General features: G+C 35.5%; 1 protein-coding gene across 1 annotated transcript in view; it reads right to left on the bottom strand.

Moving 5' to 3' along the window:
- Positions 1-21,139, bottom strand: part of Gpm6a (glycoprotein M6A) — a 376,173-nt gene that overhangs the window by 271,273 nt on the left and 83,761 nt on the right. The window lies entirely within an intron of this gene.

Here is a 21,139-nt window from a genome sequence, read left to right on the forward strand (position 1 = left end):
AACTACCTGTTTATGTTCCTCTAAAGCGGAGTCAGCATGTTGTGCTTAACACACACATACAAATATATACATATTTATTGATTGGCTTATAGATTTTTTTAGATTTCCATTTTCTTATGAAATTTCAGATGGCATATACAATACATTAACTAAGTTTGTATACTTCTCTTATTAATCTGTGGCTTTTTAATTTCAGCTTTTTTCATTTTTTGTTGTTTTTTTTGTTGTTGTTTTGTTTTGAGACAAGGCATCATGCTCAAAGTTGGCTTTATTTTCATTATATAGCTAAGGAAGACCTTTAACTTCTGATTCTCCTGCCTCTACCTCCAAAATTCTGACCTGACAGGTATTTACTATTACTGTCAGTTGATGTGGTATAAGGGATGGAACCCAGGGCTGCATACAAGATAGACAAACACTCTACTGGTTGAGCTATAACCCCGTCCTGTGCTTTCTTGTTATGTTGAGATTTCAGGATTAAATTCATGTAGGTGAAAAACATTCATTTCTATACAGCTTTGTAATAAATCCTTATGCAGACAACATGAAGGAGGAAAGAATTAAATATTAGGAATGGATATGAGATTAAGAAAAATAAAGTAACAATGTATTATCAAACTGTGTGAATGTTTAGTCACTATGTTAACAGAAAATTATTACCATGTAATTTATGAAAATATGTTAATACTCCATGCTTGTAACACTATTTTAAAAATACAATCTGTCTTTAACTAGAAAAATTTACTAATTTGTGCACAGGAGTTGCCTTATTACCTATCACACACATATACAAACATACTACTAATTCCACGTCTGTTGCTGGGACAATCTAGTTCTACCTTACTTGACTTGGAACATCCAATATATCTCTGCTTTCTATGTCCTCATAACCAAAGTGGAATGATTAGCTAAATCCCAGGATTCTAGCAATTTTGAAAAGATAAATTATGTGTTCACAAAGCTTAGTTTGAACTTATGAATTGAATATCAAAAACAGATTGAATACATTTAAGTTTTCCAAAGGCATAAAAGAACTTACGAGACAAGATATAACAGCATCTACTCCTAAGAATCTGATATTTGGAGAATTATTACTTGTCCCTTAAAGAGTTCTGGAACCTGGAATATCTGGCAACCTTAAGATTATACCAGAATATGTAACTCCCTCCAACTTTGAAAATTATTATATTTATAATTATCTTCAGAAGGTTAAGATCACTTTTGGTCTTATGGATTGATGGAAAGAGACACATACCATGGATGAAAATAGCACCACTTTCTGTGTAGTTTTCCTGCCCATGCACCCTGCCTCTCTGCTTCCTTATAAAAGGTCTTTATATCCATGAGTTCCATAAAATGGGACAGTAAGGTGATATCTTCACATCTCATCATGTCATCCCTTGAATAAACTAATTTCCTTCTCATTACTCATCTTCTAGGTACTGGCTTTCAAATGATGAACAATCAAACTTGGTCAGAAAACACAGATCCTCATCTAGGGAGAAACTTTAAGAGGGAGTTCATATCATATGAAGAAGTTTGCATAAGGAAACTGCTTAAACTTGTTACATAAAGGAGCAACTTTAAATCTCTACAAAGCTAATATAACCAAGTTATCTTGACAAAGAATAAAGTAAATTTTATATAAATTCATCACTTTATTTCATATCAACTAATAACTACACTGGAAAAATGTAAGTAAATTTATTGAGACTCAGGTATCAAGAGATTGCTTCTCTTATATGAAGATTTGTTTGTTTTGTAAACAATTACTGAAATTTAAAGTTAAGTCAGTTTCATTTTTCTCATCTATCTTTTATATGTTTACAGAAAATTATGTATATCCCAAATTACTCTTGAATGAGTATGTTCTCTGTGTTTTCCTAAGCATTAAGTATTGTGCAAAGTAACCCTTTTGCTGGTAAAGGCAGATAATTAGAACAAAAAGGAACAAATATCTTACTAAACAATTACTCAGGCCTTACTATAATTTTCAAATAGTAAATGAAATAAAATACTATTAATAAATGTTCTTTTATTATTACGATATTTAATTCTGAATATATTACCTATTACATTATAGTCACCAATCATTACAAGAGTGGGAAGAAGGCATCTTTTCCCCTCAAAAGAAAATTTACTTCCAATTGCATACATATCAGGAATTACTAAGGCTGTGCAAGTTTCCATAATCCTCTTCAAACAAGTACATATAGATAAATAATAGTACTTTATGTTTCACATAAATTATTTCATTTAATTATCTCAACTACCTATGAATGTAGTATTATTGATTTTAATTCATAGATAATCTAATTCATAAACACTTAAAATCAAATGCTCAGAAGAGAAAACAATTGTTCAAGCCAATAGAGGAGCGAAATGGCTAAATTCAAAGTGAACATAGGTTGAATGTTGAAGTTGAATGCTAATCCTTCATACATATCTATAGCTATATACTAGTTGAATTTCTAAGACTTTCAAAATCTTTGAGAAAAAATATAGTGGCAGTGACAAAGTGTGTTAAATTTAATACTTACATTAAATGTCTTTATATGTTTAGTTTTAATATACTTGATACATAATCTTTATGTGACATTTAATCTGTGAATAAATTTTATTACTGTTTTATTGATAATCAAATTACATGATGGTAATCATAAATATTGAAATGGCTTGAGAAGAAAGTAAAAGAGATATAATTCCCACTTTCCATTACCATACAATTGAAATAAATAAAATCAGAGAAGAAAAAGTACAAAGCCTACCAGCATTTTATATTGTTTACATAATAAAACAAATACTAAATAAAGTGTAATACAAGAAATTCAGCATATGCTGGAATATCCAAGAAACGATTCAAGAAAGAGGTAAAGTCTAGAGTAAAGCTTAAAAGTTGTTAAGATTTGGAGAGGACAATTGAAAGGCGAAGGATATACAAAATAAAATAAAAATAGGTTCAACTAGGGCTTTTAAAACTTCTTTTTGACTCACAACTCTTTTTTTTTTGTCTGATAAATTTTGTCATAACTTAGGTATGTAGGTATATAAAACAGTATACAAGTGAAACATTTACTGATAATAAATTATAAAGAAATTTTCTTCAAAACAATTCTTCAGTGTACATATAATTTTAACAGTTAATGAAAACATCAAATTTTCATTCATGTATGAGTTTGTTCATTTTACAAAAAAAATCTTAAATATGTACTACTAAATATGTACTACTAAGGGGTATATAACATATTCTACATTTATCAGAGTTGATTTATCATTTTCATTTTAAATAATCAATCTGGAAAGTCCCTTCACATCAGTTGCTAGTAGCAAGCTTAAGAGCCTATCAAAAATAGTTGGATATTCTGTTTTAATCCTAAACCAAAATTAATTTAACACTGTTCTCTGAAACTCATCAACAACTCAACCAACAATTTTTACAATTAAACAACTTACCATGATACAACCTGAATATAATCGAATTCCTAGAAATTTACATGCTGAGAAATGACAACAGGAAAATATCTAAAATCATTGTTTTCCAATATAAATCTATCGTGCTTCTATTAGACAGATAACTTTGTATGCACAATAAAAACACTACAGTTCATAAGAGAAAATATCATTGGATTTTCAGGTGGCATTCATTGGTATTATATAACCTGAGGACATTCTCAGAGGGAAGTGTACATGTTTTGTGTTCAAGCAAACAATGTAAGGTCACAGGATAGAATGCATATGAGCACTGCCAGGTGCATAACAGATTCACTATATATTTGATTTTGAATTAATTTTTGTCCATTGCACTTACAGAAACATTTTAAAGTTGATACTATTTTCACAACATCCACATGTAGTTAAACAACATGCTTAATGAGAAGTAAGCATCCTTTATTTAGGGTACAATGAGACTTGCATACCTTTCAAACAAAAGAAACAAAATCAAGCATACATGATATTAAACCTGAATAACTCAGGGTATATAAGTGCAGTCTATTTACTTTTGGTATACTTTTGAAGTTCTCATTGGGGTTGTTATGACGTATTCAATGGTATCCATTAAATTGGATACACAAAAAGAAAATGTCCTGATGTATAGTATATACCAACTTCTACATAAGAATATTACCATTGTGGCCAATTTAAGTGATACGTGTTTTAACCAGAGGCTCCTGTTATTCATGAAGAAGTAACAATTAGCAGTAGCAGTGGGAGCTTGTTCCTCTGCTAGACTAGGTGTTTCCTTGTTGCCTCAGTAAACACATGGGTTTATGAAATGCCTTTTATGACCTAAAAATTCCACAATACATTTGGGCTGTAAAATACTGTTTCTTTTTAAAAAATTATTGTAATTTATTTTTTTATTTATTCACAAGAGAAAAGGGGGAGAGAGAGGTAGATAGAGAGATAGAGAATGGCATACTGCAATCTCCAGCCACTACAAATAAACTCCAGATGCATGTACCACCTTGTGCATCTGGCTTCACATGGTTACTGGGGAATTGAACTTGTGTTCTTTAGCTTTGCTGGCAAATGCCTTAACTGCTGAGCCATCTCTTCAGGACCACCATTTCCTTAAATTTAAGATTTAAGATAGTAATTATTCAAATCTGATTAAAAGATAAACAGAAGGGCAGGTACTCCTTTGTGATCTATCTGTTGCTTACTTCATGCTGTGGAAAAAAAATATAAGCAGAAGCAGCTAATGGAAGGAAAAGGCTTAATTCTGCTTAAGGTTTGGGGGAAACATTCATCATGGAGGGCAAGTGAATGAAGGCAAGAGTGGGAAGCTGCTGTTGCCTTGCCTCCCCAGTCAGGAATCAGAGAGAAAGAGAACAGGACAGGCAGTGGCAAAACCTTTCTGAACATACTCACTAGCTGGGGCCAAGTAGTATTAACACACAGGAGTCTCTTGAGGGCTTTTTTCATTCAAGCCACTACAGTGAGCTTACATCCACCTGCTTCTCCTCCTCCTTTCTCCATTGATGACCCTCTATTCTGCTTACTTGAGATGGTGAATGGAAAGGAAGACAGAAATATAAGATGCCTAAGGTGATTATAAACTATTGTTATAATCATAAGACACAGAAGATGTATAAAGTATACCAATTTTTTCAATGTTAATTGGATTTTAAAAATTTCCCCTTTTTGTGAGCCAGATGGTCTCAGAAGTAACTATTCAATTCTACTACTATAGCCCAAAGTAACCATATACAGTCCATAAATGAATGGGCATGACTATGTTTCTAATTTACAAAAGAGGCAATATGATTTTGCCTGAGGACCACAGCTTGCCTATTCCTGCTTCAGATAGGTTTGGAAAACACTGGCTCACTCTTCCACATAGTCCACAGCAGTCACTTATACATCTCTTGCTTTGATATACCAAAAGGAGGAAAAAAAAAAACAACTCCAAAATCTTTGTATTGCTCAAAATGAACTCTTGTCATTTAGATTTCTCAGGCACATTAATAGTAGTTTACTTGATGCACCAAATGTCAGGGACACATACTATTATCTAGCATCCTTCCAAAGAGTCATTCTTTTTGACTCAACATGTGGATTTGTAAAGGGGGTTGGGGTAGATGTAATGGATGAGACTCAAAGTACACAAAGCATATTTTTGAAATCCTCAAAATTCCTCTTGAAATTTAAAACTTTTTACTTTTTATGTGCTAAATGTTGGCAGGAGGTTTTTCCTTCCCTAATTTGAAAATACAACATAAAACTCAATGCCTTCTTAGACTGTGTTATTATAATGAGCATTAACTAATATTGTCATTGCTTGATGAAATGCTTGTCAGAAGCATCTCACTGGATGAAAGATTTTGCTTCACAGTTTAGAGACATAGTCCATCATGGTGGAGAGACATAGGAAAGTAGATGGGGTCCTTGGGTACCATAGCTTATTCTCATCTATTGGATCAGGAAACAAAGTGCTCAGGCCAGAACAAGAAATGCATGTCACCTTGAAGCCCTGACACAAGTGACTCACTTCTGCTAGCTGGGCCACTATCTCAGTGTTTCCCACCTTGAAAGTAGTACCACCAAGGATGTAAACACATGAGCCTATATGTGGCATTTGACATCCAAACTATAGTAGCTAAGTAAGGTTAAATCCCTTTTTAAAAATATTTCATTTTGTATTTGTTTGAGAGAGAGAGAGAGAGAATGGGCATGCCAGGGCCTCTAGCCCTGCAAATGAACTCCAGACACAGGTGCCACCTTGTGCATCTGATTTATGTGGGTACTGAGGAATAGAACCTGGACTCTTAGGTTTCACAGGCAAATGCCTTAACTGCTAAGCCATCTCTCCAGCCCTTAAATCCCTTTTGAAATGTGTCAAATGTTACCTGGTCCAGGTGTGATTCTGCCCATCATCACTGCCTAGATTCCAGTCTCTCTTGCAAGGGAGTCTGACAAGTAGAACGATGAAAACTCTCTTTCAATGAGTCATGTCCCCCCTATAACTATCACTGGGCTTCAGTCTTTTTCCTTTTTCCAGCATGAGATTTCCTAGGAAATTCTAACTCCTTGGGGACCATAATTACAATAATCTGATAGCCAAAGAGAAGCACATAAGTGTCTCTTTAGAATATCTTCATTCTTTCCAGGACAGTTACATTTGCATTTCAATCCAAACTTCTACTTTAGTACCCAACCATAAAATGTTTAATAGTAAAAAAGAGACTGAATGAGAGTGAGAGGGGATATGATGGAGAATAGAGTTTCAAAGAGGAAAGTGGGGGGAGAGAGGGCATTATTACCATGGGATATTGTTTACAATCATGGAAGTTGTTAATAAAAATAATAATAAATTTAAAAAATGCTTATAGGAGTACTAGAAAAAAGTAAGCTATGTATGAAAAACAAATTTTAACAAATTGATCATAACATTAAAGTATTTAGAGAGAGGGTGATGAGTAATATAAGGGAATTACTATTTATTAGATATATTTTAATCAATTGCAAGGATTGAAAATAAGTAGATATTCTGAAATAGGACATAAATTAGATGGTTCTTAAAGGTAATATCATAACATCAGCTAGAATTATATGCATGAAATGGTAATCTAATAAGTGGGAATATGTAAAAAATTAAAGTTTGAAGATGACTAATTTTCAGAAATGAACAAAGAATGAGTAGACTATCTCCATGTTTAGATGCCACTAAAATGACACAGAGAAATAAATCAAAAAGAAGAGAAGCAGAATAATGTGAGAAATGATTAATCATGTTCAGGTAAAACCTTGTAAGAGATAACATTAATGCACAAAAATAAAACTTATAAAGAGGTAACAAAAGATAATAATTAATGCTTAAACATGGTTATGCCTGTCAAGATTTTGAAATCCAAAGAAGTAGATGATGCCAAAAGGTAATTGATTAAACCACTGACAAAAGAACAGAGAGAGAGTGAGAAGACAATTGAACTTTTGGAGACATGTTTAACCAGAAAAGGAGGAAGTAAAAATAAAAATAGGCAAGCTAAGTTTATTTCTATTAATTCAATAATTAGGCTAGTCTCTGGGCAGGACTGTGAGGGATTGTCTTGGTTAATTAATGTGGGAAGACTCACCTTAAATGTGGGTGGCACCATTTCATGGGCCAGCATATTGGAATGTATAAAAAGGAGAAAGCCTGATAAGCACCAGAATTTATTATACTGTGTTTCTTCACTGTGGACCTTGTGTGAAGAGCTCGGCTTCAAGTTCCTGGTGCCACACCTTCTCTACCAAGTACCACTGAAATGAAACCTTCTTTCATCCAACTGCAGTAGCTGACTTCTGTAATTTCAGTGCTCACAAGATGAAAACAGGAGGATTGCTATGATTACAGCTAGTCTGAAGCATATAGTGAGTTCTAGGATAGCCTGATCTGCAGAATGAGAGCCTGTATCAATAACCACTCTCAAAGGAAAAGTGAGTTTATATAAATCAACCAGTGAGAACTGGGCATGGTGGCGCATGACTTTAATCCCAGCACTCGGGAGGCAGAGGTAGGAGGAGCACTGTGAGTTCAAGGCCACCCTGAGAATACATAGTGAATCCCAGCCTGGGCTACAGCAAAGCCCTATCTCAAAAAATAAAAATAAATAAATAAATAAACCAATGAAAAGTTCAACAACAATGTGGCAAAAATGAGAGCAAAAGTAAGGAGTTAATCATAATATAGAAATGCAAAAGTTATGATGATGTTATTTTTCCTCTAATACAATAGGCAATATGCAGCATGTAGGAAAAAAAAAGAGAACAAAATAAATGGTGCTATCAAGACAACATGTTAGTCTGTATTTTTACTCTCTTGGGTTCTTGGGTGTTTTGTGTATTAGTCATAGCTTTTCTTTGTTGTTTGCTCATCTTCAAATGCACGTAGCCATTCAGACATCACCTCTCTCATCCCCCTTCCTGCCGATTCACAGAGGTGGCATCTTCCATCCATGCCCTTTCTCAGATCTGAGATGGAAGGGAAGGCTGATCTGACACTCAGGTGGTCATCTAGCCTGTTATTATTGGTCTCATGCTGATATTCTCCAATTCCAGTAACCAGGTTCCCTGATAGCCAACCTTATACAGTGGATAAATGCAGGACAGTAGTGCTTAAAATTCCCTGCTACTCAGCTCCCAAATCTCTTCCTGACCACATATCTCTCCACCATTTCCTACACGGTACTACTTCTCTATTTGTTTTCTGCAGGTTGTAGTACACAGTAGAAATCTGGGTTAAACAGTACCAACCAAGACTAATTTTTCCATTACTATACTCCATGACTCTTATCCATGATACAGAAAAGACAAGGGGGGATCAAAACATCTAATATACAGGGCATGGTGGCACACATCTTTAATCCCAGCACTCGGGAAGCAGAGGTAGGAGGATCACTGAGTTCAAGGCCACCCTGAACTACATAGTGAATTCCAGGTCAGCCTGGATTAGAGTGAGACCCTACCTCGAAAAAGCAAAAACAAAAACAAAACATTTAATATATTCTTGCTGCTCAGCTCTATCAGCTTTTTATATAAATCAAAATTACTCCATGTTTGAGAAATTTTTAAGTTCTACTTTTTTAAAGAGTTAAGAAGCTGGGAGTTGTGGCGCACGCCTTTAATCCCAGCACTCGGAAGGCAGAGGTAGGAGGATCACCGTGAGTTCGAGGCCACCCTGAGACTACATAGTTAATTCCAAGTCAACCTGGACCAAAGTGAAATCCTACCTCAAAAAACCAAAAAAAAGAAAAAAAGTTTAGAACTTTGTCTTTTTTTCTGTACCTACTGTTTCTTAGCAAGTTATGTGAGGCTCAGGTTATAAAAGAAACTAACTGCAGGCTATATTACTGAGATATTCTCAGGGTCTTTGAAACTAGTATTATTTTTATATTTCATATGTTCATTTTTTAATCATATCAGGGGCATCATTAGATAGGAAATAAACCAGAAGGTAGCATTCATAACTTTGATAATATCAATTAACAAATAACAATTTGAAACTGCTAAATCAGAGGCCATAAATCAGAACTCTGAGGTGATACCAAGCTTCACCAGAATTTGGAAGGTGCAATCACTAGATCCAAATACAAAAGTCAGCACAGTCCATATGATTTATTCTGGCTTTATTTCTGCTTTGGATATTATCTTTGTTTCCCCTGGTGAAAAATGAGATTCAAGAGAAGTTTTTCAGGTTATTAGTAATATATAAGATTGTTTTTAAATAATAAAATATCTTAATTTTATATCACCAAGGTGTTTTGTGATTTATGGGCATTTTTCACCTCATAAATCCATAGACACAGGACTTAGTTGCCATGAGCAATCCTTCAGACATAAATACTCTGTTACAAACATTGGCTGGAGAGATGGCTCTGAGGTCAAATGCAATTGCTTGCAAACCCCTAACAGCCTGGGTTCACTTTCCCAGTACATGTGAAGCCAGATGTGGAAAGTGGCACATGCATCTGGAGTTCATTTACAGTCTCAAGTGACCCTGGAAAGTCCCTTCCTTCTCTGTTATTCTCTCTCTCTGCCATTCTCTCTCCTTGCAAATAAATAAGTAAATATATATTTAAAAAATAAAATAAAATAAAAAGTAAATATCCTGATGAAAAGCTAAGTTTATTTCTCCGAACCCATATCATTTCTATGGGAGTCTACTGAAGATTAGATTGAGTCCCCACCTACCTGTTCCAGCATAGAACAATGAATATAGATCACAGTAAAACAAATGAATAAATACAGGCAAGTTCATTTCCTTCCCCTTCCCAAGTCACATTTATTTATCTTTAGGGACCTGAAAAGTTAAGTAACTTTCCCTTTTAACATTTTCTAAGATAGTGGTTTTCTTCTTTTTACACAGTTCCTTGAATAGATTGCACAATACTAATACATAGCCTACTATTATTTTAATGTTCCAACAAATGGAATTGTGGCTTTGGCTTTTCAAACCCTTCTTTCCTTCCTGGGCAAAAGCTCTGCATTCCTTAGTTAAGTTCTATGCATAATTTTTCATATTTTATTTATTTAGTTTAAAGAGAGAAAGAGGCATATGAAGATGGGAAGAGAACGGTACACTAGGGCATCTACACATACATGACTTTGTGCATCTGGATGTATGTAGGTACTGGGAAACCAAATCCTGGTCTTTAGGCTTTGTATGCAAGCACTTAAACCACTGAGCCATCTCTCCAGCCCAAGTTCTATCTATACTTTAATAAAACCTATAAACTTTAAAAAAAGAAATGAAATAAACAGGCAAAAACAATACAATTTAGAGTTAGAGATAATAAAATAATTCCTATCTGAAAATTTGCATGTAATGCTATTAAGAACAGAGAGGTCAAAACCGGCTGATGAGATTTTCTTTCTGTGTATGTACATTATCATAGTAGCATAGGAAGCTATTAAAAGTCCATCTAACAGATGGCTTCTTTCATTCATCCTTCCTGATTAAAAAAAAAAAAATACAAACTGGGGGATGGGTCTCAAAACATTCAAGATCAACATGTTAAAAATTATGGGATCTGGTATGTGGGAGGAATGAATTAGTACAAAAAAAAAAAAGAACACATATAAAAAGGCAAATGGTTCAAGAAACCCCAATTGAAGGATAAGAAAGCTTCATAAAGAGCATGTATGTTATGGAGAGATAACAAGGTTAGTTTGCCAGGTAAGTATCAATAGATAAAGAATTATATACTGTTACCAATTTTAAATAGTGTACCTTGTTTTTTTTTTTTTTTGGTTGTCTATTGAATGAAAGGTTGAAAGTTTTAAAAATAGCTATCACATTTTAAACAAAAGAAATAACCATCTTAGTAGTCAGACCTATGAAAATAAGAAAGTAAATTATCATAATTCTTTCCCCAACATATTATATAAGCTCTGGGTCCCAAAGTGAAAATTTCTGTAAGGAAATATTTTGCAAATATAACTTAAAAACCTGATATTGGACATGAAAAGCAGGATGAAAGAGAAAATATAGATATGTTATAATAATGAAAGAATATTTCAGACAACTTTGATGAAAAATATATGTACCAGATGTCAAACTTGTTTCAAAAAATTAAACTATGAAGATATAAGGCAGGAATCTGTTAGTATTTAAAGAAAAACAAGCTTTTATGAGGCAATAGAATTGACACAAACACAATAGCTGTTGAGCTACCTGTGAAAGAAGTTTTAGGGGAAAAATAGAATCAGAAAGGGAAAATATTTGGAGAAAAAAAGAAAGCACACACAAAAAAAAAAAAAGAAAGAAAGCACTCAAAATAACTGCAATAATTTCTAAAGAAACATTTGTATTCTAACAAGAAGATGCCAATTTTGTTCTTTATTTTTGTAAGGGCTGAGGTTAGATAAATCAATCTGAAAAATGTCTTACATTCTTACTTATTATTTCCACATGGAAAACAATTAGCAAGCTTTAAATGAATGCTTGAGACTAAATATAGCATTTCTTTATCCTAAGATTTTGATTTAAAGGTTCCTAAATCATTTTTCTAGAGTTTACAAAAAAAAAAAACTATGGTAAAAAATAGATTTCTAATCGGATATTTAAATATAAAAGCGTGTTTTCTTTTCACTATAGCAATATGTTAAATAACAGTATATGACATTCTATGTGTTGTGTCTAATTCATAAGCACTATGTTTACATTTGTTATAGACTGAATCTGAATGTACCCTACAGGTTCCTGTGTTTGAACACTTTTTCCTCAGCTATTGGCACTATTTTGTAGACTGTTGAACCTTTCAAGAGGTTAGTCTAGCTGCATGAAGTTGGTCTCTCAGAACAGGCCTTAGGTGTTATATGGCCAGACCATTGTTCTACCCAAGCCTTCTGTGTCATCACTACCCTTGCCAAAATCCCAGCACATAACCAGCTGTGGATGCTCTTGCTGTCATAAACTGCTCCTGAGTCCATGCCTTCCATGCTATGATCTCAAACCATAGGCCAGAATTAATCTCTCCTTCCTTAAATTTCTTCTTGTGAGGAATTTTGACACAGTAATAAGAAAAATCTGATACAATGTTTGTACTACCTTTTTATTTGCTTAAATCATTTGTGTGCTTTTTCATGAGTTAATACTATGTCTTATATTTTCAAGAATTTTCTATGTACCATAAGAACCATTTTTACGGTTGTTGAGTTTTACATTCTCATCTTTTAAAACAACACTTGACTAATCTGATGTAAAACTAAGGGCATGAAAGGATGGCTTTTTATAAGTAGAATAACATTAGTCATGTTTTATCTCCATCTAAAAATAACTGTAGGGACTGAGAGAAGAGCTCAGTCAAGCAAGTGTTTGTTTTTTAACCATTAGGCTCTGAGTTCAATTCCCAGTACACATGTAAATCCTGAGCAGAGTGATACATGCTTGTAATTTCATTATTGGGGAGAGGAGCACAGGTGGATCTCTGTAGCTCACTAGCGAGCCAATCTAAACTAATAGGTCAGCTCCAGGCTAATGAGATGTTCTACATCAAAAACAGCTGTATGACATTCCTTGTTAGATCAACAACTGAGTTCATTCTCTAGTATACATGTCTTTAAATGCACATATCCACATATGCCCACACACTTGTGTGCCCAGAAACATGTGAGCACACATACAAACACATGTACACTATACACACATACACATAAAAATAAGTAAGCATACCTGCTTGCTAAAGATAGTACAAATTATTTTATAAAACTAATTTTCCTCATGATCTTTTGTGGTAAGTGGATGTGTTTAACAATCTAGTATAATGAAATTAAATTTGGTTGAGATGCTCCAAATTTGTGCACTATAACAGTCAGCGTTTCTAGTGCCAGAAGGTACTACATAGGCGACTGGGGGAAAATGACCAATATCTGTCCAAGCAACTCATGGTCTAGCCTACTTAGCAACAAATAACCTGGTGTGATGCCTACACAAGTGCAATAATGGCACACAGCCATGGTGGGAAACCAGCTGCTCTTGATTTGGCTAACTGATCCCCTCAGTGGTATGGGACCCATAGCTGGAGCTGAGAAACAAGTCAGAACCATATCCAAACATAAGCCCACTGTCTATTATCAAGCTACCATCAATCATGGGCTACAAGAGGGCCTACACCTATTAACTTCTCTATTAAAAAAAAGTAAGGGTTATGTCATTTGTCTGGTGCTAACTTACTCTCTGTTGGAGAATATGCTTTTCTTTTTCAGATAGATGTAGATCCTAAAGAGAGAGCCACCCATCATACCTCAAAAGGGCCCCGGCTGAAACTAAGAAAAATTGGCAAAACAAGCAAGGGGTGCTGTTTTCCTGGTGAACCGGATACCAGGACAAGGGTGAAGGAGATCAGCACAGAGAAAAATCAACTCCTACCGAATCAGGGAGCCAGAGACTCAGAGGCCCCCAACACCTCATCACTGAAGCAGACCAAAAATGAACCCAACATGGCTCAGGGATATTTTGTGGTAGAGGGGTGGAAAGAATGTCAAAGCCACATGTTGGGTCATGATATGCAGAGACACTTATCCTACCCATAACTGAGGGCTAACTCCACAATGCATGACCCATATACCTCAACAAGGAGGGGCCAAGGGGAAGGGGTAGATCACAGATGAGCCTAATAATGGTACCAAACTGACTGTATTTGCTGAATACAAAACTAATTAATAAAAAAAAATGATAGGGAAAAAATAAAAATAAAATAAAAAGTTGAATGAAGATATCTAACTAGGAGTGACTTCACTATTACTTCATTAAAAATCCTGGACTAGCCGGGCATGGTGGTGTACTCCTTTAATCCCAGCACGTGAGAGTCAGAGGTAGGAGGATCACCCTGAGTTTGAGGCCACCCTGAGACTATATAGTGAATTCCAGGTAAGCCTGGGCTAAAGTGAGACCTTACCTTGAAAAATAAAAAAATAAAATTAAAATTCCTTGGCTGGAGGGATGGCTTAGTAGTTACGGCATTTGTCTGCAAAGCCAAAGGAGCCAGGTTTGATTCCCTAGGACCCATGTAAGTACAAGGAGGAGAATGCATCTGGAGTTCATTTGCAGTGGCTGGAGCTCTGGAGTGCCCATTATCTCTCTCTGTCAAATAAATAAATAAATAACACATAAAAGATTTTTTTTTAATCCAGTATTACACCTTCTTAAATAGGAATTCCACAGAACAAAGACATTTATGGATTAGAGTAAGAATGAAGAGAGGCTAATTGTTTTTCATAAACATATCAAGCTTAAAAATAGAATGCCATTATAAATGCTATTATCCTTAAAAAAAAACTTCATCTTTAATTTACAGGAAAATGAATGGACTTGCAATAAATCATGCTAAGCAAATTCACACAGGCTCAGAAATTCAAATGCCACATGTTCTCCCTCATCTGAGGTTCCTAACTTGGAATAGCTTGAGTTGCGGGCATAGCTGACAAGAAACTGGAGAGTCAGATAAAAGGGTGGAAAGGTTTGGCAGGAGGGGAACAGGAAGGTGGTGAGGAGGAGATATACACAAAATGATATCTAAAATAAATTATTACCATTTAGACCTTTTTCCTGGATAGAAGACTAAAAAATATAACTTTGAATAGGAACATGGGGGAATCATCTAGTAAGGACACTGGAGAGGGCAGGATGAAGCCTAATCCTAAAATATTTCACCCTGGCTTGTAACTTCTAGTACCAGAAATGGGTCGCAACTCACAATAAAGTTTAGATCACAGAGATCTACAGGGGCCCCAAAACAAGACAGACTTTTGCCAAAGCACTTTATTACCCACCTTAGGTGAAAGGTGAGATCCTATTGCTGAAGACACCCCATGCTCAACACACTAAATTTGGAAGAAAAGCAGCTTCTAGATTGCTTTACTGTATAGTGTTGAAAAGTGCTACATGAGATGCTGAGAAAAATGGCCAACAATGTCATGAGCAAGCAAGGGACCCTGCTATTGAAAGCAACCAGCCTGGCAAGATACTCCCACCTGTACAATAGTGGCACACAGCCTAGGAAGGTAACCAATGGCTTCCAATTGCCTAAAAGTTCTACTCAATGGAAAGGAACATATAGCTGTAACTGGAATCCAAGTCAGAGTCTTATGGAGACCAAGACTATGGACTCCAGTGAAAAGTGCCCACCAGTCTTTGACCAAGAGAGGCTACAACCATCAAAATCGCTCTAAATTTATAATGCTTATCTCCTGTAATTCATGCTTATCTCAATATCTGTGGGAAAACCTGTTTTTCTCTTTCAGAAAGCAGCAAGATATGAGGACAACCAAAATCTATCAACAAGATAAGAAAAGACAGCTGACTCCCTGGCAGCAGATGAACTGCCCCTCACACAGCAGCTAGTGCCCTGCTAAAACCGCAGAGGAATTGGCAGGATGAGCAAGAGTGCTGCTTCCAAAGCAAGCCTCACAACTTGTACTAGGGTGATGCAGACAGATGCTGAGGAAACTCAACATGCATCAAAGAAGAAACCCAGAAGCTGCTGAGAGCTTAAAACTAAAGTAGATTTAAAGCTCACCCACAAAGGTTCAAGGAATTTTGAGGAAGAAGGGGTGAAAATAATATAAGAGCTACAGGGTAGGAGGGAATATCCAGAGGCATTGCCACCCCCCATGGCTGCTGCTCTCACAACTCATAACCCACAGCCCCATGGTGAATACCAGCAGTCCCACTAGGGAGGGCCTTCAGTGGAGTGGGGACAGGGAGGAGGGAAATGATGGTACCAACACAGGACGTGTCCATACAAAATTTCTACTTAATACAAACACTTAAAAATACTAAACCTTAATTAAAATTATCTATTAAGTTTTCCTGATACTTTCTAGTAGGTTTGTAGTTAATAGTATATATAATGAATGCATGAGAATAAGGTCAAAATCTCTACTTTTGATACAGAGCTATAGTCAACTGTGAGCTGACAATTATTAATTGCCATCTTCTCTTTTTCTCTCAAATCAAGAAAATGACCATTTATAATTGAGCACTGTACTAAAAGACCATGATTCTTGGCCTATGATATATTCTAACAGTACTGCTGACTAGTTTGTGGACCATAACTGTGATAGTTAAGGTGTTGTCAACTTGATCTGTTTAGTAATCCACAGGCTGCTAATCCAATAAATTCCCTTTATAAAATAATTCATTCTAGTAATTCTGTTCCTCTAGAGAACCCTGAAGAATACAATAACCTATAAGGATAACAGAGCAGGGATGCTGGACAGATGCTCAGCAGGTAAGGTGCTTACACAGCAAGCCTGAAGGCATGGAGACCTGAGTTTGGAAACCATGCCCTATGCAAAATGCCAAGTATTGCAGCATGTCCTCAGTGCTACAGGAGGGAGTAGAGATAGGGGAATCCCTAGGGCTTCCTGACTAGCTAGACTAGTCAAATCTGTGAACCCTAGGTTTAAGGAGATACCCTGAGAAAGAATAAGTTTGTGAACATTTAAGAAGGATATCTGGACCCCATGCCAATATGCTCACACAAGCACTTGCACTCCTATGCACCCATGTGAACCTACATGCATAAAACAAATATATGTACACATATGCACAACATACATGTACATATGCAAAAATATATAAACAACTGAACAGTGAGCCAATGTAGCCTCAAATCTAGTTCCTAATAACGGACACTATACAGCTCTAGAAGTTCTGCCAAGTATTTCGGGGTAAGGTGTGCCTTCTATGTGGAAGAGACATCATGATAGGATCTCAGGTTTTAATCTTTGTTTATAATTCTGTCAAGAATGTTATCTTCTGTAATATAACCTGTGGTGATTTGATTCAGGTGCCCCCATAAACTTAAGTGTTCTGAATGCTAGATTCCCAGCTGATGGAGATTTTGGAATTAAAGCCTTCTGGAGGCAGTGTATTGTTGGTGCGGGCTTATGGGTGTTACTGCCAGTTTTCCCATGCCAGTGTTTGGCACACTCTCCTTTTGCTATTGTCCACCTTATGTTGGCCACCCTCTGCTCATGCCATTGTTTTCCCCTGCCATTGTGGAGCTTCCCCTCGAGTCTGTAAACCAAAATAAACCTCTTTTTCCTATAAGCTGCTCTTAGTTGGGTGATTTCTACCAGCTATGCAAGCATGACTGCAACATATTCATTACTGGTCATGGATAACAGTCTCATTAAAACAAACACAGCCTTTTCACTGTTACCTTTAAAATGTTTATATTTTGGGCTGGAGAGATGGCTTAGCAGTTAAGTGGTTGCCTGTGAAGCCTAAGGACCCTGGTTCGAGGCTCGGTTCCCCAGGTCCCACGTTAGCCAGATGCACAAGGGGGTGCACGCATCTGGAGTTCGTTTGCAGAGGCTGGAGGCCCTGGCGCGCCCATTCTCTCTCTCTCGCTCTATCTGTCTTTCTCTCTTGTCTGTCACTCTCAAATAAATAAATAAATAAAAATGTTTATATTTTATTTAAAATAACAATTCTATATATTTATGAGTTACGTGATGCTTATGTTTCATGGTAAAATGATTGAATAAAGCAAATTAACATATACCTATATAGTCATCTATTTACTATTTCTTGTGGTGAGAAGAGTCTTAAACTTTTATATTTAATTAAATTAACATTTATACTTATTTTGTAGTAGAATATTATTTGATAAATGTACAGACAGCTTCAGGTTGTTGGGATGAACTCCCAACTTAGGCACAGTTTATAGGAGGAAAGTAATTTATTTGAAGCTTACAAATCTAGGGGAAGCTCCATAATGGTGAAAGATGTTAATCTTCTAACAAATCCACACAGAGAAACAAAAGCAACCACCAGAAGCACAAGCAAGTATACTTCAGCAACCCCAGGAAAACTCAGGCACTTTGCATATTTTAGTCTGGAATTTAGATCCCATCTCAGTAATAAACACCATGTGACTGTAACCCAAGATCTGCCCAATGACAATTCCTCCAGCCAGGTAGCTGGAAATCCAAGAAGCTTCAATACAAACTCCTGCATCTATTGGGGCCCACCCATTCAAAGTACCACAATAGACATATACTCTACAGAATATTCAAATCTAGGCAAATACCATTTCATGTCCCCAAATAGTATTTCTTTGAATCAGATACCTTCAAACATTTTCCTTTAGTTATCATTATTTCTCTAATTTTTTTCTTTTTTTCTCTCCAAAATACCTTATTTTTATTTATTTATTTGAGAGAGAGAAAGATGGAGAGAGTGCAAATGGGCATGCCAGGACCCCCAAACACTGTAAATGAACTCTAGACAAATGTACCACCTTGCACATCTGTGTACTTCAGTCCTGGGGTATCAAATCTGGGCCCTTTGGCTTTGCAGGCAAGTGCCTTAAACCGCCTATCCATTTATCCAGCCTTAGTTATTATTTTTATATTTATTCACTTATTTACTTACATATGTGTGTGCATGTGTGGCATATGGTTGTCTGTGGGTCTCTTGCCACTGAAAATAAATGCTCATCCAGCTTTGCAGAGATGATTAGATAATTGAACCTAGTCCTGTAGTTTTTGTTAGCAATCACTTTTTATCACCATCGTCTCCCCAGCCCCCTTGTTATTTTGAACTGCATAGACTATTAAAATAAAGCTAGAAAATAAGAGAAAAAATGGACTCTTGTAAATCATTGATAAAAAAAGAAAATTAGTACAGTCATTATAGAACAATACGGTGGAGGTTCCTCAAAAATCTAAATAGAAAATAGCCAAAAGAAATGGAATCTTTATCAAAGAGAAATCGCATCTCCTATGTTTGCTGCAGCACTCTACCCAAAATGTGGAATTAATAAGTTTTCTATTAACATGAATAGATTTTTCAAATATGTCACATTCACAACAGAATATTATTCAGCTATAGAAAAGTAGCCTATAAATATAACAGATATCCATGGCCTCATAGTGCCTGACACTACCTGCATAAGACCATCATAAGAAGAAGAAAAGACATCAAGACATCAAAAGTAAAAGAGAGACTGATTGAGATGGGGAGGGGGTATGATGGAGAGTGAAATTTCAAAGGGGTAAGTGGGGGGAGGAAGGGTATTACCATGGGGTATTTTTTTATAATCATGGAAGTTGTTAATAAAAAAAATAAAAATAAAATAAATATGTAAGAGAAAAATATATATATAACAGACCCTGCTTTATGCCAACAAAGTGTGCACATAAATGTTTGCTGTGCATGCATTGTTATGCTTGTGAACAGAAGAATGTCATTCCTAGGAAGATGACATATGAAATCAACAATATTAATCATAGCATTTGGAATCCTTCACATGAGGTATGTTAGTAAGCAACCATTACTGTGATCTGGGGGAAAAAAAAAAATCAATTGACAAGGAAGAAAGATCTGTCTTGGGTCATAATTTCAGAGATTCTATCTGTAGTCACGTGGCCCCACTGCTTTTGGGCTAGTAGAGAGGCAGCTCTTCATGGCAAAAGCATGTGGTGAATGAAACTCTCTTTTTCTTTCTCTCTTATAAATATATGAAATATATATTTAAAATATTTATCATGTAGTCCATTGAGATAATGATAATGATAACCTTTGGTAGCTTAGTCATGTTAAGTTTACACTATATTAGTAATAATAACCCATTACTTATAGGAATGATGTTGAATATATGCCAAAATTCTCTAGATGATTATGATTAATAGTCAATTACAATATTGACATTCTCCTAAAAGAAAAAATACAATATATTTTAAAGTGATATACTTATACAGTACATGAGAAGACATGACTGTAACGCTAAGCTATATTACTTAGTTACATGATTTATTTCTACCATAAAGATAACAATGACAATTTATTACATAAAATTAACTCACTTATAAATTGCAATGGATATATAGAATAAAATGTGATATTTAATATGCCTTGAAATTTCACAGAAAGTGTTTTTTTTTTATTTGTCCGTGTATCATGTGGGGTGTGGTTGTGGGTGTTGGTGGGTGTGCACACATGTGCATGTTTATTTGAATGTTCATACGAGTGGGAGTAAATGTGTAGGATCAGACGTCAGCAATAGAGATTTTCATCAATGTCTTTCCAGCTTAGTTTTTGAGACAGTCTCTGCCTGAACTTAGAATTCACTGATTCATTTAGACTAGCTAGACAATAGATGCAGGTGTTGTCTATCTATACCTTTCCAACATTAGGACTGCAAGTTCAAGCCACCATGCCTGGCACTTTACATGGGTTCTGAGGATCTGAACACAGTTCCTCATGTTTGTGTACCAGGGGCTTTACTGACTGGGCCATCTCCCCAGCCTGAAGGTGAAATCTTTTGTGCATTAAGTTTTTATTCCTTAACAGCATTTGGTAAGAAAAAAAATCAGTAACATTTTTATAGCCTATCAAGTTCACTTGTGACCAATACAAATGAATCATATATTGTTTTCAGTACCCTGATCTTGAGAAAAATCACATCCCATTTCAGTCACCTAGTCTCAAATTTACTGTAGATGTTGAAGTTTATATTTGTTTCTTATAAACTCAGTATACCCCTTTTTCAGATCCTGGGAGCACTGAAAAAAAGCAGATTTGCATTTGGTAAGGTAATTAAACCCTGCTATTTAAGTATACTAATTAGTAGCAGAGTAGACAGTGATTGTTACTGGGAGGTGTCAATAAGACAAGTACCTGGTTATCACCTCTTAGAAAGAT

This window comes from Jaculus jaculus, chromosome 1 (assembly GCF_020740685.1).
Source record: "Jaculus jaculus isolate mJacJac1 chromosome 1, mJacJac1.mat.Y.cur, whole genome shotgun sequence".
NCBI classification, from domain to species: Eukaryota; Metazoa; Chordata; class Mammalia; order Rodentia; family Dipodidae; genus Jaculus; species Jaculus jaculus.